The 19,234-nt window shown below is 42.0% G+C and overlaps 10 non-coding genes across 10 annotated transcripts; all 10 read left to right on the forward strand.

Annotated features, from left to right (window-relative positions):
- The first annotated feature begins 4,602 nt into the window (after positions 1-4,602).
- On the forward strand, positions 4,603-4,674 carry trnap-agg. The gene has a single exon. It is a non-coding gene; the product is annotated as a tRNA-Pro (tRNA).
- A 1,485-nt stretch (positions 4,675-6,159) lies between these two features.
- Positions 6,160-6,231, forward strand: trnap-ugg. Its single transcript has one exon. It is a non-coding gene; the product is annotated as a tRNA-Pro (tRNA).
- Positions 6,232-7,174: 943 nt separating this feature from the next.
- On the forward strand, positions 7,175-7,246 carry trnap-agg. Its single transcript has one exon. It is a non-coding gene; the product is annotated as a tRNA-Pro (tRNA).
- Positions 7,247-11,324: 4,078 nt separating this feature from the next.
- trnap-ugg lies at positions 11,325-11,396 on the forward strand. The gene has a single exon. It is a non-coding gene; the product is annotated as a tRNA-Pro (tRNA).
- Positions 11,397-12,342: 946 nt separating this feature from the next.
- trnap-ugg lies at positions 12,343-12,414 on the forward strand. The gene has a single exon. It is a non-coding gene; the product is annotated as a tRNA-Pro (tRNA).
- Positions 12,415-12,899: 485 nt separating this feature from the next.
- Positions 12,900-12,971, forward strand: trnap-cgg. The gene has a single exon. It is a non-coding gene; the product is annotated as a tRNA-Pro (tRNA).
- Positions 12,972-13,914: 943 nt separating this feature from the next.
- On the forward strand, positions 13,915-13,986 carry trnap-ugg. The gene has a single exon. It is a non-coding gene; the product is annotated as a tRNA-Pro (tRNA).
- Positions 13,987-14,928: 942 nt separating this feature from the next.
- trnap-ugg lies at positions 14,929-15,000 on the forward strand. The gene has a single exon. It is a non-coding gene; the product is annotated as a tRNA-Pro (tRNA).
- Positions 15,001-15,486: 486 nt separating this feature from the next.
- Positions 15,487-15,558, forward strand: trnap-cgg. The gene has a single exon. It is a non-coding gene; the product is annotated as a tRNA-Pro (tRNA).
- A 3,353-nt stretch (positions 15,559-18,911) lies between these two features.
- trnap-cgg lies at positions 18,912-18,983 on the forward strand. Its single transcript has one exon. It is a non-coding gene; the product is annotated as a tRNA-Pro (tRNA).
- The last annotated feature ends 251 nt before the right edge of the window (positions 18,984-19,234 follow it).

Below are 19,234 nucleotides of genomic sequence, written 5' to 3' on the forward strand. Positions count from 1 at the left end.
CTGAATTTCAGCATGTGGGTCAGGACATGATTCTGAAAGAAGTAAACTTTAATGTTTCGAAGGAGAAAAAATTCCTTTTAGAATGAATTTAGGAATAAACAAATTACTTTTCAATGAAGATGAGAGAATGCAGCTTGCTATTGCTTTAAAGCTCCTTGACATTAAGGAATAACCTTTGTTCAAGATCCCTAATTTGCTGAATAACGTCAAAGGTTTAACTTAAGATTTAAACTTGCATGAATCTGAAATGATTTTTCACTTTCAACTTCAATAACTTTGGAATGCAGAATGATTATCAGTTCTGTAACATTTAATTTCCGTTGCAGAACTAGAATCAGTCTATTAGAACACTTTTATTTTTTAAAGGCATTTAAAAATTCTTAGAAACCAATTAAAAATTTATGGAATAGCCAAACATTCTGAACGTAAAGGTTCAGCCCTGTTTTGTAGTTGTTTGTAGGCGGTTAAATCTCGAAGCCCGCTTAATTACTTCTTATGCATTTAAACGGAGTTTTTTTACGCTTTAGAGATAGTTTCAATGCTAACTTCACTTGCCCCGTCTACTTCGGGATTAGGCAAAGCAATGAACGAAAAAACGATAATGTACCGAGTCCTTCTTTAAGTACCTTTAATATCTATGCTTACAGAAAATTTTTGGCTTGAATTCAAAAAGAAGAACTTGTGACCTAACACCCTAAAATACCTGACCAATCACCTTTACTTTGCTGGAAACGAAAAATATCCGTTGTTGTTTTCTTCCCCTGAGTTTTACACTTTCACTGAAAATTATGGGGATTACTTGAAGAATAAGCAATGAGGGGAAGGAAGCAAAGGAAGACAATTTCCATTGGAATAATTTTTCTCGGTCAAACAAGTACACTTTTCAACTGAGGTTGAAGAACATGCTCGGGTTTCCTTAAATGATTGGTTAGACAAGGTAATTACCTGCGCTGCAGAGTACCCTTCAAATTGGAAACAACCTCAGTTCTTCTGATCCTCTAGGTTTTTCGCTAGTCTAAATGTTTCTTCGACGCAACATTCCACCTGCCAAGATTTTGAATTGATGTTTTCTGCAGTTTTCAAGAACATTTTAATTCAATGTCAAACAAAAGAATCCAAAGTTCCTTAGCCTTGGGAACCTTGATTTCTTTAGAAATTTGCTTCGTAGGAAATTTCTTTGAAACCACAATAAAACTTAGCATGCACCAACCTTAGATTCAAGAGGCGCGCCACTGCTGTTGTCTGGGTTGATTCTCGCATCCTTCAGTGCCCGTCATTACCGTTAGTCGCTTTTGTTGATCCTTTGAGAATAGTTCCGAAAGTGAATCTCAGAAGTGAATGGCTTAAGAAAGTAGACTGAATCGCTTAAAAACATCATTTAAAGAAAACGACCGCTCAAATTTAACCTTAAGGAGCTCTTCCAATTTCTTTCTTGGGGTTTCAAACAACCGCTTTGGCTGAAACGCTCAAAACGATCTAACCTGAAGATTAAAATAGTTCAGCTTTCTTATTGTTCTTGTGCTAAATTGAAGAACCTTTGGTATTTTTGCTAAGCTTGAATTCCAAAAGGTAACAATTTTATGGAAAATTATTTCTATTCGGCCAAGTACAGTAAAACATCCGTAAGTAATTTTTTAAAATCTAAACCCAATCAACTGGGAATATGGCTAGGTTATTAGCTGTGTGAGGTCCCGTTCAAACGAGCCGGGTTATTTCTGCAAGCATTGATTCCGGGTTTATTCCTAGAACGTTTCTGATCCTATCATGCTTCCCCAGTGATCATGAAGTGAATGAAGAGATACTAGCAACTGACTTAACCGTGCGCAGTTTCTTTCCTAAAGCCAATATCTGAAGCCTTCAAAATTTTGCTTGAGTGTGAAAAGAGAACTTTCCTGCGAAACCCACAAAATCCACCAAATCATTAAGCTTCATTTACTGCAGTGCAATCCAAATAGAATTTGCTTCTTCTTGCCTTTCAGTTCTCAATTTCAATTAGGGAACGCTAGGTTATTTCTATGAAAGAGTAAGTCCAGTAAACCGGAAGAAGAAAGTAATTCCTGACTGAACTTTGCCTTAAAAAATCATTCTTTTCATGATGATTCAGAATGCAGCTTCCGGCATTTGTTAACCTAGACGAAGGAATTCAACTTTTACAATAGCCCTTGATTCTTTAAGAACCTTTATTTACATTCCGACTTAGATTATTTATGTTAGCTGAAATGTGTCAGCAATTCGTCATCGCCACTTGGATGTAACTGATTTTCGCGCAATTTCGAACATTTAATTGAAAGTTTGACAACAAAGAATCAAGAGCTTGCGCTAAACCCTTGAATTTTTTAGAACATTCCTTAAATTTTGAGGAAACAAATGAAATTCTATGCAATGAGCCAACTTTCCTTCAGGAAGCTGAAATCAGAATTACCAACCGTTGTGTCTCGGAGGTATTCTTTAGGATGCGGCCGGTAACTGACAATCCCTTAAACTATTTCTTAGATCATACAGAGATTTTAACACTTAGAGAAGTGCCAATAACCATTGATTTATGCTCCGTAATAAGATATCTAGCTATGAAGATACCCCTTAATGGTTAATCCTCTGGTTCGAGTTTTTCATAGTAGCAATATTGCAAATGTTCTTGCAGAAATTTTGCTTTGTCGGTTGAAAAGAGAATTGCTTTCCAACCCTGAAATTTATCCAACACACTTCGATAAGAAAAGACATCGTAAAGCTGTTAAGTTTTGTTTCTTATTTGGCCGTTAGAACACCTTCACATATGGAAACAGCGACTGATTTTATTTTAGAAGCAAATGCCTTCGTCGGAAAGTAGTAATGATTTCCATTTGGAACTGAATTTCGTGTCAAGTAAAAAACCATTCCTTTTCAACTGAAGGTTGAATTAGTTTAGGTTTTCCTTAAACTTGAAATAAAGATTCTAGTCAGCAAAGAATTACCCCTTAGATGCGAAATCTCATGAGTTTCGCCAGGTCCTTAAATTTATTCATGCTTTTTATGCTTCTTTGCATTTAATTCCAAGTGAAAAGAGCTTTGAATTGAATTAATTTTCGCCTAAGAATAATTTCATGATCACAAAAAGAATCAAATTTTTGCTCTTTGGAAGCCCATTGTTTCTGAAGGAAACAAGAATTTTTGTAAAAAAGCAAACTTTGTAGCCAGGTGGGAAGGCCAAATTTCTTGGAAGTTTGGTTATAAGGAATATTCATGAGTGCAGAAGGCCCGGTTTATCCTACAAGGCTTTTGTTGATCCTTTGCAGTTTGCTCTTCCGAAAGTGGAATCCCTTAGTTTGGGCTTGAAAGACCTAAGGTTTCAGTGTCCGCTAAGATATCCTGAGTGAAAGCTCTTTCTAAATACAACCTTAAGGATTTTTGATTGCTTTCCGTTTCAGTTCTAAAACCTTTTCCTTGGTGAAAGCGGCACAAAACGATTCCTTACCTGGAATGATTGAAAATAGCTTCATCTGTTCTTCTTGCCTGCTGCCTAGAACTTGAAGGAAAACTTTGGCGATTTTGCTGAAAGCAGTGTAAAGCTTCACACAAAGGAAGACAATTCTCTGATGGGATAATTGATTTCTACTTTCAGCTGATTCTCGCTTTGGGTGCGAGAGGTCCCGGGTTCAAATCCCGGACAAGCCCGTCTTACTTGCTTCGTTTGCGATTCATATCTGAGAGTGTTTAAGTTACGCTTTAGAGATAGTTTCCAATGATAACCATTCCACGTATCGTTCCAGTCTACTTGATGATTAGGCAAAGCAATGGAACGAGATACAGCAACTGATAAATGTTCATCCCGTTGCCGTCAGCGTTTCTTTCACCAGTACGTGTCAATATCTGCACTGCTTCTTACAGAAATATTTTGGCTTGCATGTCGGTAGAAAAGAGAACTTGCTGACCCTAAACACCCTAAAATACCTGACCAACACAACCATTAAGCCATTTAAGACATGGAAACGAACTGATATATACCTGTTGTTGTTGTTTGCTTCTTCTGGCCGCTCCGTCAGCTGCTTCCGCACTTTCAGCAATGAGGAAACAGCTGGTGATCATTTCTTGAAAGAAGTAAAGCTTTTCGTATGCGGCCAGGAAAGGAAGCAGTAAAGAATTTCCATTTGGAACTGAATTTTTGTCAGGTGTAAATAAAACAAATTCACTTTTCAACTGAAGGATTGAGAGAATGCAGCCTTCCGGGTTTTTGCCTTAAAGCTTCGGTTAAGACGAAAGGAATTCTAACGCCGTTTCAGAAGAGTACCCCTTCAGATTTGGGCTGGAAATAAACCTCAATGAGTTTCAAGGATCCGCTAAGATTTATTTCATGCGTTAGTCTGAAATGTTTCTTTGCGCTTAATTTCGCAACTCTGCCAGCATTTGGAATGTGGAATTGATTTTCTGCAGTTTTCAGAACATTTAATTGTCACGTATGTCAGAAACAAAAAGAATCCAAAGTTCCTTGCGCCTCTGAGAAGCCCTTGATTTCTTTAGAATTCATTCCTTCGAGAAATTTTGCTTTGAAACACACAATGCAAATCTTGCGGCAATAGCAGCCATACTGCCTAGGAGAATGCCAAGAAGCGCGGCTGTTGGCCAGCCGGCTTGTTGGTCTAGGGGTATGATTCTCGCTTAGGGTGCGAGAGGTCCCGGGTTCAAATCCCGGACAAGCTCGTCTTTGCTTGATCCTTTGCAGTTTGCCTCTTCCGAAATGGTGGGAATCCCCATGAAGCTTCTGAATGGCTTAAGAAAGACGTTGCTCCCACGTCTCGCTTACCAGATGCAGCTGAGAAGAAAACGCACCCGTTCAAAAGCGACAACCTTAAAGGAGCTCCTCTTCCCATTGCTGCCTTTCCTGGTAGGGTTCTTCCTAAAGAACCGCTTTTCCTTGGTGAAACGGCACAAAACGATTCCTTACCTGGAATGATTGAAAATAGCTTCATCTGTTCTTCTTGCCGCTGCTGCCTAGAACTTGAAGGAAAACTTTGGCGATTTTTGCTGAAAGCAGTGTAAAGCTTCACACAAAGGAAGACAATTCTCTGATGGGATAATTGATTTCTACTTTCAGCGGTCCAATTCCAGAGGTAAAACATCCGTACGAACCTTAAGTTTTAAAACACTGCCGGTCAGGCCCCCCGCAGCTCGATGTTGGCTTGTTGGTCTAGGGGTATGATTCTCGCTTCGGGTGCGAGAGGTCCGGTTCAAATCCCGGACAAGCCCGTCTTACTTTCTTCGTTTGCGATTCATATCTGAGAGTGTTTCAGTTACGTTTTAGAGATAGTTTCCAATGCTAACCATTCCACGACCGTTCCAGTCTACTTGATGATTAGGCAGAGCAATGGAACGAGATACAGCAACTGATCAATGTTCATCCCGCTGCCGTCGGCGTTCCTTTCACCAGTACGTGTCAATATCTGCACTGCTTCTTACAGAAATATTTTGGCTTGCATGTCGGTAGAAAAGAGAACTTGCTGACACTAAACACCCTAAAATACCTGACCAACACAACCATTAAGCCATTTAAGACATGGAAACGAACTGATATATATCTATTGTTGTTGTTTTCTTCTTCTTGCCGCTCCTTCAGCTGCTTCCGCACTTTCAGCAATTAGGGAACAGCTGGTGATCATTTCTTGAAAGAAGTAAAGCTTTTCGTATGCGGCCAGGAAAGGAAGCAGTAAAGAATTTCCATTTAGAACTGAATTTTTGTCAGGTGTAAATAAAACAAATTCACTTTTCAACTGAAGGATTGAGAGAATGCAGCCTTCCGGCATTTGCTTTAAAGCTTCGGTTAAGACGAAAGGAATTCTAACGCCGTTTCAGAAGAGTACCCCTTCAGATTTGGGCTGGAAATAAACCTCAATGAGTTTCAAGGATCCGCTAAGATTTATTTCATGCGTTAGTCTGAAATGTTTCTTTGCGCTTAATTTCGCAACTCTGCCAGCATTTGGAATGTGGAATTGATTTTCTGCAGTTTTCAGAACATTTAATTGTCACGTATGTCAGAAACAAAAGAATCCAAAGTTCCTTGCGCCTCTGAGAAGCCCTTGATTTCTTTAGAAGTGCATTCCTTCGAAAATTTTGCTTAGAAACACACAATGCAAATCTTGCGGCAATAGCAGCCAAACTGCCTAGGAGAATGCCAAAAACGCGCCAGCCGGCTTGTTGGTCTAGGGGTATGATTCTCGCTTTGGGTGCGAGAGGTCCCGGGTTCAAATCCCGGACAAGCCCGTCTTACTTGCTTCGTTTGCGATTCATATCTGAGAGTGTTTAAGTTACGTTTTAGAGATAGTTTCCAATGATAACCATTCCACGTATCGTTCCAGTCTACTTGATGATTAGGCAAAGCAATGGAACGAGATACAGCAACTGATAAATGTTCATCCCGTTGCCGTCAGCGTTTCTTTCACCAGTACGTGTCAATATCTGCACTGCTTCTTACAGAAATATTTTGGCTTGCATGTCGGTAGAAAAGAGAACTTGCTGACCCTAAACACCCTAAAATACCTGACCAACACAACCATTAAGCCATTTAAGACATGGAAACGAACTGATATATACCTGTTGTTGTTGTTTGCTTCTTCTGGCGCTCCGTCAGCTGCTTCGCACTTTCAGCAATGAGGAAACAGCTGGTGATCATTTCTTGAAAGAAGTAAAGCTTTTCGTATGCGGCCAGGAAAGGAAGCAGTAAAGAATTTCCATTTGGAACTGAATTTTTGTCAGGTGTAAATAAAACAAATTCACTTTTCAACTGAAGGATTGAGAGAATGCAGCCTTCCGGTTTTGCCTTAAAGCTTCGGTTAAGACGAAAGGAATTCTAACGCCGTTTCAGAAGAGTACCCCTTCAGATTTGGGCTGGAAATAAACCTCAATGAGTTTCAAGGATCCGCTAAGATTTATTTCATGCGTTAGTCTGAAATGTTTCTTTGCGCTTAATTTCGCAACTCTGCCAGCATTTGGAATGTGGAATTGATTTTCTGCAGTTTTCAGAACATTTAATTGTCACGTATGTCAGAAACAAAAAGAATCCAAAGTTCCTTGCGCCTCTGAGAAGCCCTTGATTTCTTTAGAATTCATTCCTTCGAGAAATTTTGCTTTGAAACACACAATGCAAATCTTGCGGCAATAGCAGCCATACTGCCTAGGAGAATGCCAAGAAGGCGCGCGCTCAGCCGGCTTGTTGGTCTAGGGGTATGATTCTCGCTTAGGGTGCGAGAGGTCCCGGGTTCAAATCCCGGACAAGCCCGTCTTTGCTTGATCCTTTGCAGTTTGCCTCTTCCGAAATGGTGGGAATCCCCCCATGAAGCTTCTGAATGGCTTAAGAAAGACGTTGCTCCCACGTCTCGCTTACCAGATGCAGCTGAGAAGAAAACGCACCCGTTCAAAAGCGACAACCTTAAAGGAGCTCCTCTTCCCATTGCTGCCTTTCCTGGTAGGGTTCTTCCTAAAGAACCGCTTTTCCTTGGTGAAACGGCACAAAACGATTCCTTACCTGGAATGATTGAAAATAGCTTCATCTGTTCTTCTTGCCGCTGCTGCCTAGAACTTGAAGGAAAACTTTGGCGATTTTTGCTGAAAGCAGTGTAAAGCTTCACACAAAGGAAGACAATTCTCTGATGGGATAATTGATTTCTACTTTCAGCGGTCCAATTCCAGAGGTAAAACATCCGTCCGAACCTTAAGTTTTAAAACACTGCCGGTCAGGCCCCGCAGCTCGATGTTGGCTTGTTGGTCTAGGGGTATGATTCTCGCCGGTGCGAGAGGTCCCGGGTTCAAATCCCGGACAAGCCCGTCTTACTTTCTTCGTTTGCGATTCATATCTGAGAGTGTTTCAGTTACGTTTTAGAGATAGTTTCCAATGCTAACCATTCCACGTACCGTTCCAGTCTACTTGATGATTAGGCAGAGCAATGGAACGAGATACAGCAACTGATCAATGTTCATCCCGCTGCCGTCGGCGTTCCTTTCACCAGTACGTGCCAATATCTGCACTGCTTCTTACAGAAATATTTTGGCTTGCATGTCGGTAGAAAAGAGAACTTGCTGACACTAAACACCCTAAAATACCTGACCAACACAACCATTAAGCCATTTAAGACATGGAAACGAACTGATATATATCTATTGTTGTTGTTTTCTTCTTCTTGCCGCTCCTTCAGCTGCTTCCGCACTTTCAGCAATTAGGGAACAGCTGGTGATCATTTCTTGAAAGAAGTAAAGCTTTTCGTATGCGGCCAGGAAAGGAAGCAGTAAAGAATTTCCATTTAGAACTGAATTTTTGTCAGGTGTAAATAAAACAAATTCACTTTTCAACTGAAGGATTGAGAGAATGCAGCCTTCCGGGCATTTGCTTTAAAGCTTCGGTTAAGACGAAAGGAATTCTAACGCCGTTTCAGAAGAGTACCCCTTCAGATTTGGGCTGGAAATAAACCTCAATGAGTTTCAAGGATCCGCTAAGATTTATTTCATGCGTTAGTCTGAAATGTTTCTTTGCGCTTAATTTCGCAACTCTGCCAGCATTTGGAATGTGGAATTGATTTTCTGCAGTTTTCAGAACATTTAATTGTCACGTATGTCAGAAACAAAAAGAATCCAAAGTTCCTTGCGCCTCTGAGAAGCCCTTGATTTCTTTAGAAGTGCATTCCTTCGAAAATTTTGCTTAGAAACACACAATGCAAATCTTGCGGCAATAGCAGCCAAACTGCCTAGGAGAATGCCAAAAAAGCGCGCGCTCAGCCCGCTTGTTGGTCTAGGGTATGATTCTCGCTTTGGGTGCGAGAGGTCCCGGGTTCAAATCCCGGACAAGCCCGTCTTACTTGCTTCGTTTGCGATTCATATCTGAGAGTGTTTAAGTTACGTTTTAGAGATAGTTTCCAATGATAACCATTCCACGTATCGTTCCAGTCTACTTGATGATTAGGCAAAGCAATGGAACGAGATACAGCAACTGATAAATGTTCATCCCGTTGCCGTCAGCGTTTCTTTCACCAGTACGTGTCAATATCTGCACTGCTTCTTACAGAAATATTTTGGCTTGCATGTCGGTAGAAAAGAGAACTTGCTGACCCTAAACACCCTAAAATACCTGACCAACACAACCATTAAGCCATTTAAGACATGGAAACGAACTGATATATACCTGTTGTTGTTGTTTGCTTCTTCTGGCGCTCCGTCAGCTGCTTCCGCACTTTCAGCAATGAGGAAACAGCTGGTGATCATTTCTTGAAAGAAGTAAAGCTTTTCGTATGCGGCCAGGAAAGGAAGCAGTAAAGAATTTCCATTTGGAACTGAATTTTTGTCAGGTGTAAATAAAACAAATTCACTTTTCAACTGAAGGATTGAGAGAATGCAGCCTTCCGGGTTTTTGCCTTAAAGCTTCGGTTAAGACGAAAGGAATTCTAACGCCGTTTCAGAAGAGTACCCCTTCAGATTTGGGCTGGAAATAAACCTCAATGAGTTTCAAGGATCCGCTAAGATTTATTTCATGCGTTAGTCTGAAATGTTTCTTTGCGCTTAATTTCGCAACTCTGCCAGCATTTGGAATGTGGAATTGATTTTCTGCAGTTTTCAGAACATTTAATTGTCACGTATGTCAGAAACAAAAGAATCCAAAGTTCCTTGCGCCTCTGAGAAGCCCTTGATTTCTTTAGAAGTTCATTCCTTCGAGAAATTTTGCTTTGAAACACACAATGCAAATCTTGCGGCAATAGCAGCCATACTGCCTAGGAGAATGCCAAGAAGGCGCGCGCTCAGCCGGCTTGTTGGTCTAGGGGTATGATTCTCGCTTAGGGTGCGAGAGGTCCGGTTCAAATCCCGGACAAGCCGTCTTTGCTTGATCCTTTGCAGTTTGCCTCTTCCGGAAATGGTGGGAATCCCCCCATGAAGCTTCTGAATGGCTTAAGAAAGACGTTGCTCCACGTCTACTTACCAGATGCAGCTGAGAAGAAAACGCACCCGTTCAAAAGCGACAACCTTAAAGGAGCTCCTCTTCCCATTGCTGCCTTTCCTGGTAGGGTTCTTCCTAAAGAACCGCTTTTCCTTGGTGAAACGGCACAAAACGATTCCTTACCTGGAATGATTGAAAATAGCTTCATCTGTTCTTCTTGCCGCTGCTGCCTAGAACTTGAAGGAAAACTTTGGCGATTTTTGCTGAAAGCAGTGTAAAGCTTCACACAAAGGAAGACAATTCTCTGATGGGATAATTGATTTCTACTTTCAGCGGTCCAATTCCAGAGGTAAAACATCCGCATTTGGTACGAACCTTAAGTTTTAAAACACTGCCGGTCAGGCCCCCCGCAGCTCGATGTTGGCTTGTTGGTCTAGGGGTATGATTCTCGCTCGGGTGTGAGAGGTCCCGGTTCAAATCCCGGACAAGCCCGTCTTACTTTCTTCGTTTGCGATTCATATCTGAGAGTGTTTCAGTTACGTTTTAGAGATAGTTTCCAATGCTAACCATTCCACGCACGTTCCAGTCTACTTGATGATTAGGCAGAGCAATGGAACGAGATACAGCAACTGATCAATGTTCATCCCGCTGCCGCCGCGCTTCCTTTCACCAGTACGTGCCAATATCTGCACTGCTTCTTACAGAAATATTTTGGCTTGCATGTCGGTAGAAAAGAGAACTTGCTGACACTAAACACCCTAAAATACCTGACCAACACAACCATTAAGCCATTTAAGACATGGAAACGAACTGATATATATCTATTGTTGTTGTTTTCTTCTTCTTGCCGCTCCTTCAGCTGCTTCCGCACTTTCAGCAATTAGGGAACAGCTGGTGATCATTTCTTGAAAGAAGTAAAGCTTTTCGTATGCGGCCAGGAAAGGAAGCAGTAAAGAATTTCCATTTAGAACTGAATTTTTGTCAGGTGTAAATAAAACAAATTCACTTTTCAACTGAAGGATTGAGAGAATGCAGCCTTCCGGGCATTTGCTTTAAAGCTTCGGTTAAGACGAAAGGAATTCTAACGCCGTTTCAGAAGAGTACCCCTTCAGATTTGGGCTGGAAATAAACCTCAATGAGTTTCAAGGATCCGCTAAGATTTATTTCATGCGTTAGTCTGAAATGTTTCTTTGCGCTTAATTTCGCAACTCTGCCAGCATTTGGAATGTGGAATTGATTTTCTGCAGTTTTCAGAACATTTAATTGTCACGTATGTCAGAAACAAAAAGAATCCAAAGTTCCTTGCGCCTCTGAGAAGCCCTTGATTTCTTTAGAAGTGCATTCCTTCGAAAATTTTGCTTAGAAACACACAATGCAAATCTTGCGGCAATAGCAGCCAAACTGCCTAGGAGAATGCCAAAAAAGCGCGCGCTCAGCCGGCTTGTTGGTCTAGGGGTATGATTCTCGCTTTGGGTGCGAGAGGTCCCGGGTTCAAATCCCGGACAAGCCCGTCTTACTTGCTTCGTTTGCGATTCATATCTGAGAGTGTTTAAGTTACGTTTTAGAGATAGTTTCCAATGATAACCATTCCACGATCGTTCCAGTCTACTTGATGATTAGGCAAAGCAATGGAACGAGATACAGCAACTGATAAATGTTCATCCCGTTGCCGTCAGCGTTTCTTTCACCAGTACGTGTCAATATCTGCACTGCTTCTTACAGAAATATTTTGGCTTGCATGTCGGTAGAAAAGAGAACTTGCTGACCCTAAACACCCTAAAATACCTGACCAACACAACCATTAAGCCATTTAAGACATGGAAACGAACTGATATATACCTGTTGTTGTTGTTTGCTTCTTCTGGCGGCTCCGTCAGCTGCTTCCGCACTTTCAGCAATGAGGAAACAGCTGGTGATCATTTCTTGAAAGAAGTAAAGCTTTTCGTATGCGGCCAGGAAAGGAAGCAGTAAAGAATTTCCATTTGGAACTGAATTTTTGTCAGGTGTAAATAAAACAAATTCACTTTTCAACTGAAGGATTGAGAGAATGCAGCCTTCCGGGTTTTTGCCTTAAAGCTTCGGTTAAGACGAAAGGAATTCTAACGCCGTTTCAGAAGAGTACCCCTTCAGATTTGGGCTGGAAATAAACCTCAATGAGTTTCAAGGATCCGCTAAGATTTATTTCATGCGTTAGTCTGAAATGTTTCTTTGCGCTTAATTTCGCAACTCTGCCAGCATTTGGAATGTGGAATTGATTTTCTGCAGTTTTCAGAACATTTAATTGTCACGTATGTCAGAAACAAAAAGAATCCAAAGTTCCTTGCGCCTCTGAGAAGCCCTTGATTTCTTTAGAAGTACATTCCTTCGAGAAATTTTGCTTTGAAACACACAATGCAAATCTTGCGGCAATAGCAGCCATACTGCCTAGGAGAATGCCAAGAAGGCGGCGCTCAGCCGGCTTGTTGGTCTAGGGGTATGATTCTCGCTTTGGGTGCGAGAGGTCCCGGGTTCAAATCCCGGACAAGCCCGTCTTTGCTTGATCCTTTGCAGTTTGCCTCTTCCGGAAATGGTGGGAATCCCCCCATGAAGCTTCTGAATGGCTTAAGAAAGACGTTGCTCCCACGTCTCGCTTACCAGATGCAGCTGAGAAGAAAACGCACCCGTTCAAAAAGCGACAACCTTAAAGGAGCTCCTCTTCCCATTGCTGCCTTTCCTGGTAGGGTTCTTCCTAAAGAACCGCTTTTCCTTGGTGAAACGGCACAAAAGCGATTCCTTACCTGGAATGATTGAAAATAGCTTCATCTGTTCTTCTTGCCGCTGCTGCCTAGAACTTGAAGGAAAACTTTGGCGATTTTTGCTGAAAGCAGTGTAAAGCTTCACACAAAGGAAGACAATTCTCTGATGGGATAATTGATTTCTACTTTCAGCGGTCCAATTCCAGAGGTAAAACATCTTTAGAAGTAACCTTAAGTTTTAAAACACTGCCGGTCAGGCCCCCCGCAGCCTCGATGTTGGCTTGTTGGTCTAGGGGTATGATTCTCGCTTCGGGTGCGAGAGGTCCCGGGTTCAAATCCCGGACAAGCCCGTCTTACTTTCTTCGTTTGCGATTCATATCTGAGAGTGTTTCAGTTACGTTTTAGAGATAGTTTCCAATGCTAACCATTCCACGCATCGTTCCAGTCTACTTGATGATTAGGCAGAGCAATGGAACGAGATACAGCAACTGATCAATGTTCATCCCGCTGCCGTCGGCGTTCCTTTCACCAGTACGTGCCAATATCTGCACTGCTTCTTACAGAAATATTTTGGCTTGCATGTCGGTAGAAAAGAGAACTTGCTGACACTAAACACCCTAAAATACCTGACCAACACAACCATTAAGCCATTTAAGACATGGAAACGAACTGATATATATCTATTGTTGTTGTTTTCTTCTTCTTGCCGCTCCTTCAGCTGCTTCCGCACTTTCAGCAATTAGGGAACAGCTGGTGATCATTTCTTGAAAGAAGTAAAGCTTTTCGTATGCGGCCAGGAAAGGAAGCAGTAAAGAATTTCCATTTAGAACTGAATTTTTGTCAGGTGTAAATAAAACAAATTCACTTTTCAACTGAAGGATTGAGAGAATGCAGCCTTCCGGGCATTTGCTTTAAAGCTTCGGTTAAGACGAAAGGAATTCTAACGCCGTTTCAGAAGAGTACCCCTTCAGATTTGGGCTGGAAATAAACCTCAATGAGTTTCAAGGATCCGCTAAGATTTATTTCATGCGTTAGTCTGAAATGTTTCTTTGCGCTTAATTTCGCAACTCTGCCAGCATTTGGAATGTGGAATTGATTTTCTGCAGTTTTCAGAACATTTAATTGTCACGTATGTCAGAAACAAAAAGAATCCAAAGTTCCTTGCGCCTCTGAGAAGCCCTTGATTTCTTTAGAAGTGCATTCCTTCGAAAATTTTGCTTAGAAACACACAATGCAAATCTTGCGGCAATAGCAGCCAAACTGCCTAGGAGAATGCCAAAAGCGCGCTCAGCCGGCTTGTTGGTCTAGGGGTATGATTCTCGCTTTGGGTGCGAGAGGTCCCGGGTTCAAATCCCGGACAAGCCCGTCTTACTTGCTTCGTTTGCGATTCATATCTGAGAGTGTTTAAGTTACGTTTTAGAGATAGTTTCCAATGATAACCATTCCACGATCGTTCCAGTCTACTTGATGATTAGGCAAAGCAATGGAACGAGATACAGCAACTGATAAATGTTCATCCCGTTGCCGTCAGCGTTTCTTTCACCAGTACGTGTCAATATCTGCACTGCTTCTTACAGAAATATTTTGGCTTGCATGTCGGTAGAAAAGAGAACTTGCTGACCCTAAACACCCTAAAATACCTGACCAACACAACCATTAAGCCATTTAAGACATGGAAACGAACTGATATATACCTGTTGTTGTTGTTTGCTTCTTCTGGCCGCTCCGTCAGCTGCTTCCGCACTTTCAGCAATGAGGAAACAGCTGGTGATCATTTCTTGAAAGAAGTAAAGCTTTTCGTATGCGGCCAGGAAAGGAAGCAGTAAAGAATTTCCATTTGGAACTGAATTTTTGTCAGGTGTAAATAAAACAAATTCACTTTTCAACTGAAGGATTGAGAGAATGCAGCCTTCCGGTTTTGCCTTAAAGCTTCGGTTAAGACGAAGGAATTCTAACGCCGTTTCAGAAGAGTACCCCTTCAGATTTGGGCTGGAAATAAACCTCAATGAGTTTCAAGGATCCGCTAAGATTTATTTCATGCGTTAGTCTGAAATGTTTCTTTGCGCTTAATTTCGCAACTCTGCCAGCATTTGGAATGTGGAATTGATTTTCTGCAGTTTTCAGAACATTTAATTGTCACGTATGTCAGAAACAAAAAGAATCCAAAGTTCCTTGCGCCTCTGAGAAGCCCTTGATTTCTTTAGAAGTACATTCCTTCGAGAAATTTTGCTTTGAAACACACAATGCAAATCTTGCGGCAATAGCAGCCATACTGCCTAGGAGAATGCCAAGAAGGCGCGCTCAGCCGGCTTGTTGGTCTAGGGGTATGATTCTCGCTTTGGGTGCGAGAGGTCCCGGGTTCAAATCCCGGACAAGCCCGTCTTTGCTTGATCCTTTGCAGTTTGCCTCTTCCGGAAATGGTGGGAATCCCCCCATGAAGCTTCTGAATGGCTTAAGAAAGACGTGTTGCTCGCGTGCCTCGCTTACCAGATGCAGCTGAGAAGAAATTTTGGCGCACCCGTTCAAAAGCGACAACCTTAAAGGAGCTCCTCTTCCCATTGCTGCCTTTCCTGGTAGGGTTCTTCCTAAAGAACCGCTTTTCCTTGGTGAAACGGCACAAAACGATTCCTTACCTGGAATGATTGAAAATAGCTTCATCTGTTCTTCTTGCCGCTGCTGCCTAGAACTTGAAGGAAAACTTTGGCGATTTTTGCTGAAAGCAGTGTAAAGCTTCACACAAAGGAAGACAATTCTCTGATGGGATAATTGATTTCTACTTTCAGCGGTCCAATTCCAGAGGTAAAACATCCGTACGAACCTTAAGTTTTAAAACACTGCCGGTCAGGCCCCCCGCAGCTCGATGTTGGCTTGTTGGTCTAGGGGTATGATTCTCGCTTCGGGTGCGAGAGGTCCCGGGTTCAAATCCCGGACAAGCCCGTCTTACTTTCTTCGTTTGCGATTCATATCTGAGAGTGTTTCAGTTACGTTTTAGAGATAGTTTCCAATGCTAACCATTCCACGCATCGTTCCAGTCTACTTGATGATTAGGCAGAGCAATGGAACGAGATACAGCAACTGATCAATGTTCATCCCGCTGCCGTCGGCGTTCCTTTCACCAGTACGTGCCAATATCTGCACTGCTTCTTACAGAAATATTTTGGCTTGCATGTCGGTAGAAAAGAGAACTTGCTGACACTAAACACCCTAAAATACCTGACCAACACAACCATTAAGCCATTTAAGACATGGAAACGAACTGATATATACCTGTTGTTGTTGTTTTCTTCTTCTTGCCGCTCCTTCAGCTGCTTCCGCACTTTCAGCAATTAGGGAACAGCTGGTGATCATTTCTTGAAAGAAGTAAAGCTTTTCGTATGCGGCCAGGAAAGGAAGCAGTAAAGAATTTCCATTTAGAACTGAATTTTTGTCAGGTGTAAATAAAACAAATTCACTTTTCAACTGAAGGATTGAGAGAATGCAGCCTTCGGGCATTTGCTTTAAAGCTTCGGTTAAGACGAAAGGAATTCTAACGCCGTTTCAGAAGAGTACCCCTTCAGATTTGGGCTGGAAATAAACCTCAATGAGTTTCAAGGATCCGCTAAGATTTATTTCATGCGTTAGTCTGAAATGTTTCTTTGCGCTTAATTTCGCAACTCTGCCAGCATTTGGAATGTGGAATTGATTTTCTGCAGTTTTCAGAACATTTAATTGTCACGTATGTCAGAAACAAAAAGAATCCAAAGTTCCTTGCGCCTCTGAGAAGCCCTTGATTTCTTTAGAAGTGCATTCCTTCGAGAAATTTTGCTTAGAAACACACAATGCAAATCTTGCGGCAATAGCAGCCAAACTGCCTAGGAGAATGCCAAAAAAGCGCCAGCCGGCTTGTTGGTCTAGGGGTATGATTCTCGCTTTGGGTGCGAGAGGTCCCGGTTCAAATCCCGACAAGCCCGCCTTACTTGCTTCGTTTGCGATTCATATCTGAGAGTGTTTAAGTTACGTTTTAGAGATAGTTTCCAATGATAACCATTCCACGATCGCTCCAGTCTACTTGATGATTAGGCAAAGCAATGGAACGAGATACAGCAACTGATAAATGTTCATCCCGCTGCCGCCAGCGTTTCTTTCACCAGTACGTGTCAATATCTGCACTGCTTCTTACAGAAATATTTTGGCTTGCATGTCGGTAGAAAAGAGAACTTGCTGACCCTAAACACCCTAAAATACCTGACCAACACAACCATTAAGCCATTTAAGACATGGAAACGAACTGATATATACCTGTTGTTGTTGTTTGCTTCTTCTGGCGCTCCGTCAGCTGCTTCCGACTTTCAGCAATGAGGAAACAGCTGGTGATCATTTCTTGAAAGAAGTAAAGCTTTTCGTATGCGGCCAGGAAAGGAAGCAGTAAAGAATTTCCATTTGGAACTGAATTTTGTCAGGTGTAAATAAAACAAATTCACTTTTCAACTGAAGGATTGAGAGAATGCAGCCTTCCGGGTTTTGCCTTAAAGCTTCGGTTAAGACGAAAGGAATTCTAACGCCGTTTCAGAAGAGTACCCCTTCAGATTTGGGCTGGAAATAAACCTCAATGAGTTTCAAGGATCCGCTAAGATTTATTTCATGCGTTAGTCTGAAATGTTTCTTTGCGCTTAATTTCGCAACTCTGCCAGCATTTGGAATGTGGAATTGATTTTCTGCAGTTTTCAGAACATTTAATTGTCACGTATGTCAGAAACAAAAGAATCCAAAGTTCCTTGCGCCTCTGAGAAGCCCTTGATTTCTTTAGAAGTGCATTCCTTCGAGAAATTTTGCTTTGAAACACACAATGCAAATCTTGCGGCAATAGCAGCCATACTGCCTAGGAGAATGCCAAAAAGGCGCGCGCCGGCTTGTTGGTCTAGGGTATGATTCTCGCTTGGGTGCGAGAGGTCCCGGTTCAAATCCCGGACAAGCCCGCCTTACTTGCTTCGCTTATGCGATTCATATCTGAGAGTGTTTAAGTTACGTTTTAGAGATAGTTTCCAATGATAACCATTCCACGATCGCTCCAGTCTACTTGATGATTAGGCAAAGCAATGGAACGAGATACAGCAACTGATAAATGTTCATCCCGCTGCCGTCAGCGCTTCTTTCACCAGTACGTGTCAATATCTGCACTGCTTCTTACAGAAATATTTTGGCTTGCATGTCGGTAGAAAAGAGAACTTGCTGACCCTAAACACCCTAAAATACCTGACCAACACAACCATTAAGCCATTTAAGACATGGAAACGAACTGATATATACCTGTTGTTGTTGTTTGCTTCTTCTGGCCGCTCCGTCAGCTGCTTCCGCACTTTCAGCAATGAGGAAACAGCTGGTGATCATTTCTTGAAAGAAGTAAAGCTTTTCGTATGCGGCCAGGAAAGGAAGCAGTAAAGAATTTCCATTTGGAACTGAATTTTTGTCAGGTGTAAATAAAACAAATTCACTTTTCAACTGAAGGATTGAGAGAATGCAGCCTTCCGGGTTTTTGCCTTAAAGCTTCGGTTAAGACGAAAGGAATTCTAACGCCGTTTCAGAAGAGTACCCCTTCAGATTTGGGCTGGAAATAAACCTCAATGAGTTTCAAGGATCCGCTAAGATTTATTTCATGCGTTAGTCTGAAATGTTTCTTTGCGCTTAATTTCGCAACTCTGCCAGCATTTGGAATGTGGAATTGATTTTCTGCAGTTTTCAGAACATTTAATTGTCACGTATGTCAGAAACAAAAAGAATCCAAAGTTCCTTGCGCCTCTGAGAAGCCCTTGATTTCTTTAGAAGTACATTCCTTCGAGAAATTTTGCTTTGAAACACACAATGCAAATCTTGCGGCAATAGCAGCCATACTGCCTAGGAGAATGCCAAGAGGTCCCGGTTCAAATCCCGGACAAGCCCGTCTTTGCTTGATCCTTTGCAGTTTGCCTCTTCCGGAAATGGTGGGAATCCCCCCATGAAGCTTCTGAATGGCTTAAGAAAGACGTTGCTCCCACGTCTCGCTACCAGATGCAGCTGAGAAGAAAACGCACCCGTTCAAAAGCGACAACCTTAAAGGAGCTCCTCTTCCCATTGCTGCCTTTCCTGGTAGGGTTCTTCCTAAAGAACCGCTTTTCCTTGGTGAAACGGCACAAAACGATTCCTTACCTGGAATGATTGAAAATAGCTTCATCTGTTCTTCTTGCCGCTGCTGCCTAGAACTTGAAGGAAAACTTTGGCGATTTTTGCTGAAAGCAGTGTAAAGCTTCACACAAAGGAAGACAATCTCGGATGTTGGCTTGTTGGTCTAGGGGTATGATTCTCTCTTCGGGTGCGAGAGGTCCCGGGTTCAAATCCCGGACAAGCCCGTCTTACTTTCTTCGTTTGCGATTCATATCTGAGAGTGTTTCAGTTACGTTTTAGAGATAGTTTCCAATGCTAACCATTCCACGTACCGTTCCAGTCTACTTGATGATTAGGAAAAGCAATGGAACGAGATACAGCAACAGATAAATGTTCATCCCGTTGCCGTCGGCGTTTCTTTCACCAGTACGTGTCAATATCTGCACTGCTTCTTACAGAAATATTTTGGCTTGCATGTCGGTAGAAAAGAGAACTT

The sequence above is a fragment of the Polypterus senegalus genome, unplaced genomic scaffold (genome assembly GCF_016835505.1).
Source record: "Polypterus senegalus isolate Bchr_013 unplaced genomic scaffold, ASM1683550v1 scaffold_2261, whole genome shotgun sequence".
Classification (NCBI taxonomy): Eukaryota; Metazoa; Chordata; class Cladistia; order Polypteriformes; family Polypteridae; genus Polypterus; species Polypterus senegalus.